The 10,612-nt window shown below is 70.2% G+C and overlaps 1 long non-coding RNA gene across 1 annotated transcript; it reads left to right on the forward strand.

The window, feature by feature from the left end:
• Window positions 1–232: 232 nt before the first annotated feature.
• LOC137677397 (uncharacterized) lies at window positions 233–2,786 on the forward strand. The gene is made up of 4 exons (XR_011050271.1): window positions 233–416; window positions 940–1,033; window positions 1,843–1,981; window positions 2,721–2,786. It is a non-coding gene; the product is annotated as an uncharacterized lncRNA (long non-coding RNA).
• The last annotated feature ends 7,826 nt before the right edge of the window (window positions 2,787–10,612 follow it).

The following is a 10,612-nucleotide window of genomic DNA, read 5'->3' on the forward strand; positions in this document are numbered from 1 at the left end:
CCTGCCCCCCAACCCGCCCCATTGCCCCCCCCAATTGCCCCCCCCCAGCCAAGGCCTCCCGCCTGTCCCTCCCGCTGCCCCCGCTGGCCCTGCGGCCCCTCCCCCACTGGCAGCCGGCGGAGGCGGCGGGGCCGCGGCGGGGGGGGGGGGGGGAGGGGGCGGAAGAGGAAGAGGAAGAGGAAGAAGAAGAGGAAGAGGAAGAGGAAGCGGGGCCGGGGCCGGGGGGGGGCGGGGGCGGCCCCGCGGTGCCGATCGTGGTGACGCGCGGGGACGGGCGCGCGCTGCGGGGGCTGCTCAAGTCGCCGCGCGCCGCCCCGGAAGCGGAAGTGACGGAGGCGGAAGCGGAAGCGGCGCTGGGGCGGAAGCGGAAGGCGGTGTCCTTCTTCGATGACGTCACCGTGTACCTGTTCGACCAGGTGGGCGGGGAGGCCACGCCCACAGGGGGGAGGGGCCAAAGGGAGGGGGAGGGGCCAAAGGGAGGGGAGGAGCCAAGGGGGAGGGGAGGGGCCAAATGGGGGGCAGAGGGGGGAGGGGCCAAAGGGGGGAGGGGCCAAATGGGGAGGGGCCAAATGGAGGGGGAGGGGCCAAAGGGGGAGGGGCCAAATGGAGGGGGAGGGGCCAAAGGGGGGGAGGGGCCAAAGGGGGGGTCAAAGGGAGGGGGAGGGGCCAATGGGAGGGGCCAAAGGGGGAGGGGCCAAAGGGGGAGGGGCCAAGGGGAGGAGGGGCCGGGGGGGCAAAGGGGAGGGGCCAAAGGGAGGGGGAGGGGCCAATGGGGGAGGGGCCGGGGGAGGGGCCAAAAGGAGACCAGAGGGGGAGGAGCCAATGGGAGGGGAGGATCCAAAGGGGGGAGGGGCCAAGGGGAGGGGGAGGGGCCAATGGGAGGGGGAGGAGCCAAGGGGAGGGGGCGTGTCCTCGCTGTAAGGCCCCGCCCCCCCGCAGGAGACCCCCACCAACGAGCTGAGCTGCCAGAGCGGCGCCGACGGGGAGGGGGCGGGGCCGGAGCCCGACGCTGTGGCGCCCCCTGGCGGAATCGGTGGGTGCTGCCGCCGGGGGGAGGGGCCGGGGAGGACCCCGGGTGGGGGGGCTCAGCCCCATAGCGGGGGGGTCCCTGACCCATGGGGGGGGGTCCTGGGTCTTGGGGGGGGGTCCCTGCCCCATAGCGGGAGGTCCTGGGTCTTGGGGGGGGTCCCTGCCCCATAGCGGGGGGTCCGTGCCCCATGGGGGGGGGTCCTGGGTCTTGGGGGGGGTCCTGGGTTTTGGGGGGGGGTCCCTGCCCCATGGGGGGGGTCCTGGGTCTTGGGGGGGGTCCCTGACCCATGGGGGGGGGTCCCTGCCCCATAGCGGGGCGTCCCTGACCCATAGCGGGGGGTCCTGGGTCTTGGGGAGGGGTCTCTGACCCATTGGGGGGGGGTCCCTGCCCCATAGCGGGGGGTCCCTGACCCATGGGGGGGGTCCTGGGTCTTGGGGGGGGGGTCCCTGCCCCATAGCGGGGGGTCCTGGGTCTTGGGGGGGGGGTCCCTGCCCCATGGGGGGGGGGGTCCTGGGTCTTGGGGGGGTCCCTGCCCCATGGGGGGGGGTCCTGGGTCTTGGGGGGGGGGTCCCTGCCCCATAGCGGGGGGTCCTGGGTCTTGGGGGGGGTCCCTGCCCCATGGGGGGGGTCCTGGGTCTTGGGGGGGGTCCCTGCCCCATGGGGGGGGTCCTGGGTCTTGGGGGGGGTCCCTGACCCATGGGGGGGGGTCCCTGCCCCATAGCGGGGGGTCCTGGGTTTTGGGGGGGGGTCCCTGCCCCATAGCGGGGAGTCCGGGGCACTGGGGGGGGTCCTCACCCCTGCCCCCCCCCCAGGAGGGGTCTTCGAGTGGGGGGAGGAGGAGCGGGACCCCCCCCCTGGGTGGGTGCCCCCCCCGCGGCACCCGCTTCACCGTCTGCCCCGCCCTGGAGCCCCCGCGGGGGGGCGCCCCCGAGCCCGAGCGCCCCACGGCCCGTGAGTGGGGGGGGGGGGGCAGATTGGGGGGCTGGGGGGGCGATTTGGGGGGGCAAAGGGGCAGATATGGGGGGCTGGGGGGCAGATTTGGGGGGTGGGGGGGCAGATTGGGGGGCTGGGGAGGGGTAAAGGGGCAGATATGGGGGGCTGGGGGGGCAATTTGGGGGGTGGGGGGGCAGATTGGGGGGCTGGGGGGGGTAAAGGGGCAGATATGGGGGGCTGGGGGGGCAATTTGGGGGGATGGGGGGGCAAAGGGGCAGATTTGGGGGGGTGGGGGGGCAGACTGGGGGGCTGGGGGGCAATTTGGGGGGCTGGGGAGGGTCCCAGGGGGGGAATTGGGGGGCTGGGGGGGTAAAGGGGCAGATATGGGGGGCTGGGGGGCAGATTGGGGGAATGGGGGGTAGATTGGGGGGGCTGGGGGGTAGTTTGGGGGGCTGGGGGGCAATTAGGGGGTCTGGGGGGGGCAAAGGGGCAGATATGGGGGACTGGGGTGGTGGGGGGGGCAAAGGGGCAACTTGGGGGGCTGGGGGGGTTCCCAGGGGGGTATTTGGGGGGCTGGGGGGGCAAAGGGGCAGATATGGGGGTCTGGGGGGGCAGATTAGGGGGCTGGGGGGGCAATTTGGGGGGCTGGGGGGGGCAAAGGGGCAGATATGGGGGGCTGGGGGGGCAAAGGGGCAGATTGGGGGGGTCCCGGGGGGGTATTTGGGGGTCCCTGACCCCTCCCCCCCCCCCTTTCCAGCCCCCATCGAGAATTGACCCGGGGGGGCCCCGCGCTGCCCCTCCCCCACCCAGGGCCCCTCCCCCCATGGCGGGGGGGGGTGGGGGAGGGGCACGACTGGATTTGGGGGGGGGGGGGGGAGGGGGCGCCCCACCCCCACCCCCCCCCCCAGTGCCAAATTTGGGGGGTCCCGAGGACCCCCGGGGTGGGGGAGGGGCGGATGGGGGGGAGGGAGGGGCAAGGGGGGGGAGGGGCAATAAAAAAACAAACGCTCCAGGTCTGGTTTGTACTGGGAGCGGTGTGGTGTGGACTGGTTTGTACTGGGGGGGGGCTGGGAAGCGTGGGTCACCCCAACTGGTCTGTACTGGGAGCTGCGGACCCCCCAACTGGAGTGTACTGGGAACCAGGGCCCCACCCAACTGGTTTGGATTGGGAGGGGGCAACTGGTTCATACTGGGAGCTGGGGACCCCCTGACTGGAGTGTACTGGGAGCTGGGGACCCCCCAACTGGAGTGTACTGGGATCTGGGGACTCCCTAACTGGTTTGTACTGGCAACCAGGGCCCCACCCAACTGGTTTGTACGGGGATGGGGCAACTGGTTCATACTGGGAGCTGGGGACACCCCCAACTGGTTTGTACTGGGATCTGGGGACCCCCCAACTGGAGTGTACTGGGATCTGGGGACTCCCTAACTGGTTTGTACTGGCAACCAGGGCCCCACCCAACTGGTTTGTACTGGGATGGGGCAACTGGTGTGTACTGGGAGGTGGGGACCCCCTGACTGGTCTGTACTGGGAGCTGGGGACCCCCTGACTGGTTTGTACTGGCAACCAGGGCCCCACCCAACTGGTCTGTACTAGGAGGGGGCAACTGGTTTGTACTGGGAGCTGGGGACCCCCTGACTGGTCTGTACTGGGAGCTGGGGACCCCACAACTGCTCTGTACTGGGATGGGGCAACTGGTTCATACTGGGAGCTGGGAACCCCCCACCCGGTTCATACTGGGAGCCGCGGACCCCCCAACTGGTTCATACTGGGAGCTGGGGGGGGGGTTACGGGGCGGAGCCGCCCCACGCGGGGGGGGGGGGGGCCGGGGCAGTTGTGCCGCCCCTCCCCCCCCTAAATCCCCCCCCCCGCCCTGAGCCGCTCTGATCCCCCCTCCCCCCCCCCGGCCTCCCAGTAAAGCCCAGTAAGACCATTAAGCGCCACTGGTGGGGCCGCGGGAGCGAGCGTGCGAAGGGCCGGGGGCGTCGCACACGCGTGTGCACAGGTACGGGGGGGGGGGAGGGGCGCACACGCGTGTGCGAGGGGGGGTGGGGGGGAGGGGCCCGTGTCGCACACGCGTGTGCGAGGGGATGGGGCTCATGTCACACGCGTGTGCGGGGAGGGGGGGCAGGAGAGGCCCGTGTCGCACACACGTGTGCAAGGGGATGTTGCTCATATCACACGCGTGTGCACGGGGCACACGTGTGCCAGGGGATCCCCCTCACGTCGCACACGTGTGCCAGGGGGGGTCTCGCTCCCATCACACGCGTGTGCCAGGGGATGTTGCTCCTATCACACGCGTGTGCACGTGGATGCTCCCCGCGTTGCACACGCGTGTGCGAAGGGATGTCGCTCATATCGCACACGCGTGTGCCAGGGGAACTCACTCCCATCACACGTGTGTGCCAGGGGACCCCCCCCACGTTGCACACGCGTGTTCCAGGGGGTCTCCCTCGTGTCACACACGTGTGCCGGGGGGGGTCTCACTCCCATCACACGCGTGTGCCCTCGTGTCGCTCCCATCACACGCGTGTGCCAGGGGATCCCCCCCACGTCGCACACATGTGCCAGGGGGTCTCACTCCCATCACACGCGTGTGCCAGGGGACCCCCCTCGCGTCACACACGCGTGTTCCAGGGGGTCTCACTCCCATCACACGCGTGTGCCAGCCCCCCCCTCCCCTCGCACACGCGTGTGCAAGCCCCGCCCCCCCATCTCACACCCCACCCCCCTCTCTCTCCCCTTGCAGACGCCCGCCCGGAGCCGCGCACACGCTCCCACCCCCCCACCTCCTCGCACACGCGTGTGCCCCCCCCCCCACCACCCCCCCCTCGCACACGCGTGTGCCCCGCCATGCCTCCCCGCGCCCTCACCCTCCTGGCCCTGGGGGTGCTGCTGGGGGGCGCCTCCCCCGAGCCCCTCCCCCGCTTCATCTGCACCCCCCTCCCCCCGGAGCTGGAGCCCGGCTGCGCCCCGGCCCCTTTGCACGACGCCTCGCACGAGGGCCCGGCCTTGCACGAGGGCCCGGCCTTGCACGAGGGCCCGCGGGGCAGCAGCCTGCGGCTGCGGGAGGCGCTGGTGCGGCAGCGGGAGGCGGCGCTGGAGCTGGCGGCGAAGCTGGGCCGGTGCCAGGCCCGCCTGCGGCGCCGCGAGGCCTCGCACGAGGGCCGGGAGGCGGCGCACGAGGAGGAGGAGGCGGCGCACGAGGACGACGAGGAGGCGTCGGAGGAGGCGTCGGAGGAGGAGGAGGAGGAGGAGGAAGAGGAGGAGGAGGAGCGGGCGCTGCGGGGGCTGCGGCAGAGGCTGCAGGAGCTGCAGGTGGGGGGGAGGGGCTTGCACGCGCGTGTGAGCGCACGGGGGGGCGGGATGCTTGTGGGATGGTCCCTGTGTCACACCAGCCTCGTGTGATGCTCGTTGGGATGCGCCGTCCTCGTGCAACGCTCCCCGTGTCGCACCATCCTCGTGCATCGCTCACTGGGATGCACCATCCTCGTGCATCTCTTCCCGTGTCACACCATCCTCGTGCACAACTCCTGGTGCTGCACCATCCTCGTGCATCACTCCCACGTCGCACAATCCTCGTGCACGGCTCCTCGTGCTGCACCACCCTCGTGCGTCACCCCCCGTGTCTCACCACCCTCGTGCACGGCTCCTCGTGTCACACCACCCTCGTGCGCCGCTCCCTTGTGCACACCCCCCCCCCCCGTGCTCCAGCTCCCTGGTGCCCCCCACGCTCCCTCCCTGTGCACCAGCATCCTCGTGCAACACCTCCTTGCACGCCCCCCCCCGTGCAACCCCCCCCTCGTGCATCACCCCTCGTGCAACACCATCCTCGTGCAACACCATCCTCGTGCAACACCCCCCCCCCTCAGCTTTACCCCCTGATCCTCTTTGGGGACCATCTGGTGGCCTTAAAGTGGGGTGGGGGGGTTGGGGGGGGGTCTGGGACCCCCCAGGGTGGGGGGTGGGGGTGGGTGAGGCCCCCCCGGACCCCTGGGTGCCCTGGTGGGGGGAGGGGAGGCCGCTGGGTGCTCCCCCTCCCCCCCCCCCCCGCTGCCCTCATTAACCCGGCGCTGATTAACCCGGGGGGGGATTAATGGAGGGGGGGGGGGAGGGGCAGCTAAATATACCCGGGGGGGGGCGGGGATGGGATGGGGGCACTCGGGGGGCAGGAAGGGGCTGGGGGGGGGCAATTGGGGGAGGGGGTCTGTGGGGTAGGATGGGGCTGTGGGGTGAGATGGGGGGTAGGAAGGGGTTGGGGGGCAGTTGGGGGGGTCTGGGGCAGGTTGGGGGGGTCTGGGGCAAGTTGGGGGGCAGTTGAGGGGTCTGGGGCAGGTTGGGGGGGTCTGGGGCAAGTTGGGGGGCAGTTGGGGGGTCTGGGGCAGGTTGGGGGGGTCTGGGGGGGGTCTGGGGCAGGTTGGGGGCAGTTGGGGGGCAGTGGGGGGGCAGTTGGGGGGGTCTGGGGCAAGTTGGGGGGCAGTTGGGGGGTCTGTGGGGTAAGATGGGGGGGTCTGGGGCAGGTTGGGGGGGTCTGGGGCAGGTTGGGGGGCGGTTGGGGGGGTCTGGGGCAAGTTGGGGGGCAGTTGGGGGGTCTATGGGGTAAGATGGGGGGTCTGGGGCAGGTTGGGGGGGTCCGGGGCAGGTGGGGGGGCAGTTGGGGGGCAGTTGGGGGGGTCTGGGGCAGGTTGGGGGCAGTTGGGGGGCAGTGGGGGGGCAGTTGGGGGGTCTATGGGGTAAGATGGGGGGTCTGGGGCAGGTTGGGGGGCAGTTGGGGGGGTCCGGGGCAAGTGGGGGGCAGTTGGGGGTCCAGCGGTGCCGCCCCCCCCCCGGCAGAGCCGCAACGCCTCGGGCCTGCGGGAGGCGCTGCAGAAGAAACTGGGGCAACTGGAGCTGCAGCTGCGTCCCCATGGCAACGGCAGCCACCCCCATGGCCACCACCCCGGCGAGCACCAGGGCCACCACGGCCACCACGGCCACGAGCACGGCCACCACGGCGACCACCACCTCCAGCACGGCAACCATCACGGCAAGCACCACGGCCACCATGGCAACCACCACGGTGACCATGGCGACCACCACGGCCACCATCACGGCGACCATGGCCACCATCACGGAGACCACGGCCACCATCACGGCGACCATGGCAACCATCACGGAGACCATGGCCACCATCATGGCGAGCACGGCCACCATCACGGAGAACACGGCCACCACCATGGCGATCACGGCCACCATCATGGAGAACACGGCCACCACCATGGCGACCATGGCCACCATCATGGCGACCATCATGGCAACCACCATGGTCACCACGGTGACCACGAGAAGCACGGCAACCACCACGAAGGTCTCCATGGCCACCACCACGGTCACCATGGCGACCACAGCAAGGCCGAGGACCATGGCCACCATCATGAGGGTCTCCATGGCAACCATCATGCTCACCATGGCGACCACAGCAAGCCCAGTGACCACGGCAACCATCACAGCATCCACCATGGCAGCCACCACGGTCACCATGGCGACCATCATGGTCACCACGGCGACTATGAGAAGCATGGGGACCACCATGAGGGTCTCCATGGCAACCACCACGGTCACCATGGCGACCACAGCAAGCCCAGTGACCATGGCGACCACCACGGTCACCATGGCGACCACAGCAAGCCCGGTGACCACGGCAACCATCACAGCATCCTCCATGGCAACCACCACGAGGGTCTCCATGGCAACCACCACGGTCACCATGGCGACCACAGCAAGCTCAGCGACCACGCCCAAGCCCATGGCATCCTCCATGGCAACCCCCACGATCACCATGGCAACCACAGCAAGCCCAGCGACCATAGCAACCACCACGGCCCGCCCCATGGCAACCACTACGGTCACCATGGCAACCCCCACGGGGACCACGTCAAGCACAGCCACCTCCCGGGCCACCACTTTGAGGATCACCATGGCAACCATCACACTCATCTCCATGGCAACCACCACGGGGACCATGGCAACCACCACGGGAACCATGGCAACCATCATGGCGACCATGGCAACCACCACGGGGACCATGGCAACCATCATGGTGACCATGGCAACCATCATGGCGACCATGGCAACCATCATGGGGACCATGGCAACCACCCCGGGGACCACGGCGACCACCACGGGAACCATGGCAACCATCATGGGGACCATGGCAAGCATTATGGTGACCATGGCAACCATCACGGCGACCATGGCAACCACCCCGGGGACCATGGCAACCATCATGGCGACCATGGCAAACCCGGCCATCTCCATGGCAACCACCCCGAGCATCCCTGGGCCCTCGGCCGTCGCCATGGCAACCACGAGGCCCCCGAGGCGAAGGACCACGATGACCCCGACGACCCCCAGGACAAGCACAAGGGTGAGGGGACGGGGACCCCCGGGGGGGGGACAGAGGGGGGGACCCCCGGGATGGGACCCCCCACCCAATTCGACCCCCCGGTATTGGGACCCCCAGGATGGGACCCCCCCCCACCCAATTCGACCCCCCAGGATTGGGACCCCCCCAGGATGGGACCCCCCACCCAATTGGACCCCCCAGGATTGGGCCCCCCCCCACCCAATTCGACCCCCCCCAGGGCTGGGACCCCCCACCCTGAGCCCCCCCATACTGATATTGGGGGGGGGTCCCACAGGTGGGGGGGCCCCCCATGGATGGGACCCCCCAGGATGGGACCCCCCACCCAATTGAACCCCCCCCCCAGGGACGGGATCCCCAGGGTCCAGAGGGTTGGGGACCCCCAGGGATGGGACCCCCCACCCAATTGGGACCCCCCAGGGATGGGACCCCCAGGGCTGGAGGGCTGGGACCCCCCACCCAATTGGGACCCCCACCCAATTGGACCCCCCCCCGGACTGGGACCCCCCAGGGCTGGGACCCCCAGGGCTGGAGGGCTGGGACCCCCCACCCAATTGGACCCACCCCCAGGGCTGGAGGGCTGGGACCCCCACCCAATTGGACCCCCCACCCAATTGGACCCCCCCACCCAATTGAACCCCCCAGGATGGGACCCCCCACCCAATTGGGCCCCCCAGGGATGGGACCCCCAGGGATGGGAGCCCCCAGGATGGGACCCCCCCCAGGATGGGACCCCCCCCACACAATTGAACCCCCCAGGATGGGACCCCCCCACCCAATTGGACCCCCCAGGCTTGGGACCCCCCAGGGCTGGGCCCCCCCACCCTGAGCCCCCCCATACTGACATTGGGGGGGGGTCCCACAGGTGGGGGGGCCCCCCATGGACGGGACCCCCCAGGATGGGACCCCCCACCCAATTGGAGCCCCCAGGATTGAGACCCCCCCAGGATGGGACCCCCCCCACCCAATTCGACCCCCCCCCAGGGACGGGACCCCCCCAGGATTGGGACCCCCCCAAGGGATGGGATCCCCAGGCTCCAGGGGCTTGAACCCAACCCAGGGCTGGGCCCCCCCACCCTGAGCCCCCCCACACTGATACTGGGGGGGGGTCCCACAGGTGGGGGCGCCCCCCGGGGGGGCTTCCGCGTGGCCTTCCCGCTGCGCACGGACTACATGTTCGCGCGGGCGCGGGGCACGGTGCGGCGGGCGCTGCGGGCCCTCTCCGCCTGCCTCTGGCTGCGCCCCGGGGGGGCCCCGGCCCTCGGCACCCCCTTCTCCTACGCCGCCCCCGGGCAGCCCAACGAGCTCGTGCTGCTGGCGTGGGGGGAGCGGCCCATGGAGCTGCTGGTGGATGATCAGGTGGGGGGGGGATGGGGGTGGGTGGGAGGGGGGGGGATGGGGGGGGGTATGGGGGGGTGTGAAGGGGGATATGGGGGGGGATGGGGGGTTATGGGGTGATATAGGGGGTTATGGGGGGGTATAGGGGGGATATAGGGGCCTATGGGGGGGATATGGGGGGATATAGGGGGGATATAGGGGGGATATGGGGGGGTGTGGGGCTATGGGGGGGCTGGGGGAGGGGATATGGGGGGGTTACGGAGTGTTATAGGGGGGTTATGGGGGGGATATGGGGGGATATGGGGGGATATAGAGGGGATGTGGGGGGCTATGGAGGGATATAGGGGGATATGGGGGGGTTAGGGGGAGATATGGGGGGGTTATGGGGGCCTATGGGGGGATTTGGGGGGATATAGAGGGGATATGGGGGGGTTATGGGGGAATATGGGGGAGATATGGGGGTATATAGGGGGGTATGGGGGGCTATGGGGGTGTTATGGGGGGGCTATGGGGGGGTTATGGGGGGATATGGGGGGGATATGGGGGGTTATGGGGGGGTTATGGGGGGCTATGGGGGGATATAGAGGGGGTATGGGGGGGTTATGGGGGGAGAAAGGGGGGATATGGGGGGGATATGGGGGGTATCGTGCTGCTGGCGTGGGGGGAGCGGCCCATGGAGCTGCTGGTGGATGATCAGGTGGGGGGGGGGGGGTGGGGGGGGTGGGGGTGGGGTATGGGGGGAGAAAGTGGGGTTATGGGGGGTTATGGGGTGATATAGGGGGGTTATGGGGTGATATAGGGGGGTTATGGGGGGTTATGGGGGGATATGGGGGGATATAGAGGGGATATGGAGAGATATGGGGGGGTTATGGGGGAATATGGGGGGATATGGGGGTTATGGGGATAA

This window comes from Nyctibius grandis, unplaced genomic scaffold (assembly GCF_013368605.1).
Source record: "Nyctibius grandis isolate bNycGra1 unplaced genomic scaffold, bNycGra1.pri scaffold_197_arrow_ctg1, whole genome shotgun sequence".
Taxonomy (NCBI): Eukaryota; Metazoa; Chordata; class Aves; order Nyctibiiformes; family Nyctibiidae; genus Nyctibius; species Nyctibius grandis.